At 34.6% G+C, this 6,000-nt stretch overlaps 1 long non-coding RNA gene across 1 annotated transcript; it reads right to left on the bottom strand.

Annotated features, from left to right (window-relative positions):
- Positions 1–1,037: 1,037 nt before the first annotated feature.
- On the bottom strand, positions 1,038–1,559 carry LOC118437135. The gene is made up of 2 exons (XR_004835892.1): positions 1,383–1,559; positions 1,038–1,309 (listed from the first exon to the last, which is right to left on the bottom strand). It is a non-coding gene; the product is annotated as an uncharacterized LOC118437135 (long non-coding RNA).
- Positions 1,560–6,000: the final 4,441 nt, after the last annotated feature.

The raw sequence follows: 6,000 nt of genomic DNA, 5'->3' as shown, positions 1-6,000 counted from the left end.
CAGTGAAATCGTATTTCGTGTTCTCTTAAAGAAAGAATCCCTTCAAGGCGCTGTTGATGCCGTGTGCGGTATGATTAATGAAGATCTCGAGGACTTGATTTTAATCAAGGAAACGCTAATACACCTTATCAGCGAAGAGGAAAATCTTTTCCGGTTTTTTGACGTGGTTGACTCGTTTATCGACGGGCAGAACTGGCTCTACGTGGATAATGTGCGGTACAAGTGTGAACGAGGGTTTGTTCGATTATCGAGAGATGAAGAGGATCTTAAGATCAGAGATGATACGATCTGTCGGGACCTAAATTATATAATTAACAATTAACTTAAAGCTGAAATGTATCATATTTGAGCTCAATTTTCAGATTTATAAAATAATGATTTTACATATTATTGACGAATGTTTATGATGATTTATTATCGATTTTGACTAATTTATTTGTACTTTACCAAGTAATAGGCATTAAGCAGGCCAGAAAGTAGATTTAAGAGACACTACTTCATTCATGAATACCTTCACGGAAGGTATTCACGATTCCTTCGTTTTCTTAGCATCATCATAAAATATTTTCAGAAGCAAATATGAATGGGGATCCGGCTTATATGAAGCAGGGCGTAGCAGTTTCTTCTATGCAGTTTCACGGGTGGACTAACGCCAAAGCAACCCGTAGCAGCTCACATTTAATGATTAATTTATAGAGGTTTACCTTTATCTGGATTAAATTAGCAAAACATTTGTACTTCTTAAGGCTCTACTTCATTTTCATAGAGTGTTTACACGCTTAAAAATTATTACCCTAAAAGGAGTAAAATATAACTAAATATAAACGTAAAAGTGACTTTACCCGATTTGGGGTATACAGCCACAACATAGCAATAAAGTAACGGTAGTTACCCTTCGCAAATAGCCATTTACCCTATTCTCGTCTAGGTGCTAACCCTGGTTGGGGTTACTATTCTAACCCCATATTAAGTAAAATGAATAATGGTCGCGGTATTTATATAGTGTCTCAATAAAATGAATGCGGTATTTGTAAATATCCTCATTAGCATATATTTATTTCAATTAAATCCACTTGAACTCTTTAAATCACAATTACAAAACAACCAAAAATAATATGAAATAATTGCCTTAACTTTGATAACCTATGCACATATTTAAAGTGATCGGAGAGTAATGGTGATAGGAATTTTTGCATTGAAAACATACGTAAATCGTGCCATTTTTCTACTTCTGAATTCCTTCCAAAGTTTCGTATTGGTACAATTGTTGCCAAATCTTCTCGCGTCGCGTCTTCCGTTATTGCATTTTCTATTTTAAAATAAAATGAAATGAGCAAAGTGTCAGTTATGGTACAGTTATGGACAATTGTAGATAAACTTACCCTTGAAAGTATCAAAATAGCAATCCAGCCCACATTGCGATAGTAGTCGAGCAGTTTCTTCCATATCTAGTACAGTTGGTGTGGAATTGTGGAATATTTGAGCTTCAACTAATTAATTATTAGGCAAATTAATTAATATATACTTTAGTTTTAATTCGCACTCGGGCACTCACTCTTGTTACAAGGACGATGGAAAATTGGAGCGTGGGCCAAGCTTTTTTTTGGCGGGACAAAGTACCCGGAATGTAGTAAATGCTAGTACAGTCTGACCCTGATTGGTGTAACGTCTAACTTAGTTTAAAGTAATATACCGACTTAACTAAAATTATGGCTAGATGATGCATAACTAAAATTGAAGTTATCCATTTAACGCTAAATCTAGTCAATGTTACTTTATATATAGTTGTCTACCAGTTTACTTCTTGCAAAGTCGGGAACATTTTTAAGCGTGTAGTCTCACTTAACCCGTGCTCAATGTATTTAAATGTAATTTCTAAATGGCATCAACTTCATGAGTATTGAGATAAATGGGACTTTTGATATTTTAATGTAAAGCTAATTTTTGGTACTACAAAACCTTGGTGTTTTGAAAAATTAGAAAATTCATTTGCTATTTTTGCACACTAAATTTCTTCAAAGATGAATTTTCTAATTTTTCAAAACACCAAGGCTTTGTAGTACCGAAAATTAGCTTTAAATTAAAATATCAAAAGTCCCATTTATCTCAATACTCATGAAGTTGATGCCATTTAGAAATTACATTTAAAGACATTAAACACGGGTTGAGTGAGATTGCGCGCGAACGCGTCATCCACAACAGTCTTAATTGTATTCTGTCCAATTATCAAATTAGTTTTGTATGCACGTATGTATGCATCAATTAAGGAAATTTCAGTCAATAAAAAGACAGCCCATTTTGTCAACATCAATGTGTATCAAGTTCATACATACATAACTATATTTATTGAGGGACCAGGAGAAACTCTACGCTATTTGGTTCGTCATCACGCTTTAACATTTGTGTTTTCCTGTCCATAAAATACATAAATAAGCAATGGATAATACAATTGTTCCAGGAAAACCTCAAACTTTTCAAACACTACCGCCAAAAGTGACATCACAACTCTTCCCACTTGTAAAACTTCTCTGCTTTTATGGTCGATGTCCTATATTATTTAAAAACTATGGAACTTACACGGAGTACGATTTCAGACCGACATCCGCCAAATGTATCGTATTCCCCGCGACAATGGCGGTTTTGTCAATTGCCTTCATAACTTTTGGCATGCTTCAATTTGGAGCGACTGGGCGACAGCTATTTGCAGCGGGGCGAATGTAAGAACATGCCTCATTAAAAGGGAGATTGCGAATTTATGGAATTAAACTACCGAATTTTCTGACGTTAACACTAAATTTTGATTCGCGCCGAGTTTGGGCGATGCCGATATTACGATAACGTTAATTCTGTTGGTGTTTTCGATATTTTTGTATTACTTTAAGAAACTGATTTTAGAGGAGAACAAAGTTTTTAACCGTACACTAAATATTAAGCTGGTTAGCCTAAAGTGAAATTAAGATACAATTCAAATTTCGGGTAAATTTTTGCATTAAAATTAATTCATACATCTATGAATTAATTTGATTTGAAAATAGATTAATCAATTATGCAGACCTCATATTTATGAATAAACATCGAAGCTAACAATAAATTTGAAGTTTGTTTGCAAATTTATTTTCTGTACTTTAACTCGCAATCTCCTTAATAACAATACTTTGCTGTCTAATTTTTTAAATACGTCGAATTATTTTATTTTAAGTTGGCCAAACATGGAATATCCCAATGTAACTTCCGCGCCCCCTGGCATCCGTCTGACCTTTATTTTACTTCAAGCCGCCCAAATTCTCTCCTTGGAAACATAATTGTCGAATATTTTATTTCTTGGTGGACCACGCCCCGCTTCGTGGCTTATCTAAATGCCTGGAATCGAATTCAATCCCTAGAAAGTGACGAATTTGTCCATCTCGGAAACATAAACGTTTCTAAATTCAGAAATACCTTTGCTCCGACCTACTCCCTCTCGATGGCGTTACCTTTCTGTGTATTCATATTAATTGCAGATTTACCGTTTTTGTTCGACTATCCGGTTTATTTTGTGCTGCATGCTCTCTTCTGTATTCTTAATACGACTTCCTATGTAACCGACGATATTAAGGTTGTCCTCATGTTGAAGTGTGTTGAAGTCGGGTTTTCAGAGGTAATATATAGATTACGAACTAAGATGCTTACAGTAGACAGATTGCGGATTAATGGTACTTACACAAAATTTTCACGTAAACGCTAAGTTATTTTGCATATAGTAATGACAAATTTAGCGTTTGCGTTAAAATTGAGTGTAAAAACCATACTTCACAATCTCTACTAAATTTTGACGAAAATACTAAATTTATCACTAGCGTATGTAAATGAGAAAGATACTTTCGCCAAAATTTAGTAGAAACGTGGTTCGCAATAAACCTAATGAAGAACTTTATACAGGCTTCGGTAACATTGTAAAACTCTTAAATTCTTAAACTAACAAGCTTTAGCAATATTTCTAAGGAAAATTGGCTTCAACCTTTTTTTAAATTTATTCAGATCAAATGCGTCTTTTTATTTTGCAAAGGTTTATAAAATTGTTTCACAAAGCGCATGAATCTTACGAGTTACCAAGGACTGCGTGAATTGCCTCAATGTTTTTCATAATAAATTTAACCCTATGATTTACTAACTTTCTGAAAAATTCACACCAGGTACGTCAAATCATTCAGACTGTAGTTATGGACGCCGTGCAGTTGCGAAATTTGAAAAGACTACTCCTCAGCATTCGGGGGCAGGCTGTTTTAGCCGGGGAATATTTAGCCCCGTCACAATTACTGTCGGTCATGTTGTCGATTTGGTTTGCCTCTTCGACCGTTTACATCTCCTTAATGTTGTTGATCGAGGGTAACGCCGATTATTACCTGTTGGTGGGTAGTATGTCGGTTTTCAGTATTTTTTCACTGTATCGCGTCTTCTTAAAAATTCGGGCAGGAGTGCGAATTACGGCAGAGGTAAATGAATTGGTTGGAATGTGTATGCAATTTTTTTGATGGGACGTCCAAAAATTATATAACGTAAAAAGGGGCGGAGGATATGCTGTTTCTGTGACACGTGTTAAAGGGGGGAGGGGGTCTAGAAAATTGCGATTTTTTCGTTACATAATTTATGAACATCCCTTAAAGAGTAATTGCCAATTAAAAGACGTAATTTTACAGGAAAAGGGAATTGCAGACATTCTAAAAGAGTTAGAACTACAAGAAATCAAGAATCAAGTCTGGACGAGAAATGAGGTAAGAAAGCGGCATCAATTTGGCTCAGTGCAATTTTATTTGGCAACGTTTTTCGGACACTGCGCTATTTGTGTACAATACGGGGGGTATTTTTGTAATAATGCAGGTATTCCCAATTGTCTTGGTAACCTTAAGGTTGCAAAGTATAGTTTATTCATATAAATAAAAATATTAACCTTATTTACGCTATTTTTGCTGACTGAACTGTAGTATGCTGGCAAAAAGCTTTCTTTGTCACTTATGTATGTATTTTACGAATGAACAATGAATACCCCGAATGATCCCGTAATGGGGTTTAATGAACATTAGGTAATAATTAAAACATTAATAGTTTTAAAAGATTTATGTATGCACTTTATTTAATCCTAGATAAAAAGCATTTACACCGAATTGTCACTTTTTCCAACGGAAATTTCACTAAGTGGTTATGCCAAGCTGAACAACTCATTAACCTTAAGTGTAAGTACATATGTAAGACATTTAGTTAATTAGTAATTTTATTTTTTAAGAATGTGCATCATAAGAAACAAGGTCAGCGGTGACGACATGCCTCTTTACCAGTATAGTAATACATAAATGTGTTATCCTGCTGGTAGTAGCTGTCCCACAGAGTAAAAAATATATATTAGTGTGGTACCCAAAGTTAGTACCAGTCGTGTATAAACTTATCACCATGGTGGCAGGGTAAAACTACCGGCAATGGTACATATATATGTACATATTCATACCTACCGATCTATTTATTTATATAGTTTGCATAATAATTTCAGATATTTGGCCAAGTCTTTACTCTGTTCATTGTATTTATGCAATTGAACATAAACTGATGTCAGTACAATCATGTTACCAAGGTATGTTGCACTTAAGGATTTGGACCCAGCAATTAATACCAGTCACCCAATCCATTTACATTTCCGTGTAAAAATAACACCACGTCATTAACAATCATGCTATAAAAAGTAGTAAATATTCATACACAAATACATGCCAAACTTGCATGTGTAATTGCATGCTTGAATAAAACCCAATGTCTCATATCTGCTTTGTCTCTCATATCTCTGCACCACCACTTTTCCACACGATAAGGGATATATGGAACTATAAAGCTACATTCTAACAAAGCTACATTTCTCATCTGTGCCACTTTTCAACCATATGAACATACTTCCATACAATAAATGCATAAAAATGTATTGTATGTAATACGTAAAGAAATACCCACATGTATACATACATACAGATATATGTG

This window comes from Folsomia candida, unplaced genomic scaffold (genome assembly GCF_002217175.1).
Source record: "Folsomia candida strain VU population unplaced genomic scaffold, ASM221717v1 Fcan01_Sc012, whole genome shotgun sequence".
Taxonomy (NCBI): domain Eukaryota; kingdom Metazoa; phylum Arthropoda; class Collembola; order Entomobryomorpha; family Isotomidae; genus Folsomia; species Folsomia candida.
Note: the sequence above shows the minus strand (reverse complement) of the source record. Positions and strands in the feature narration are given on the sequence as shown.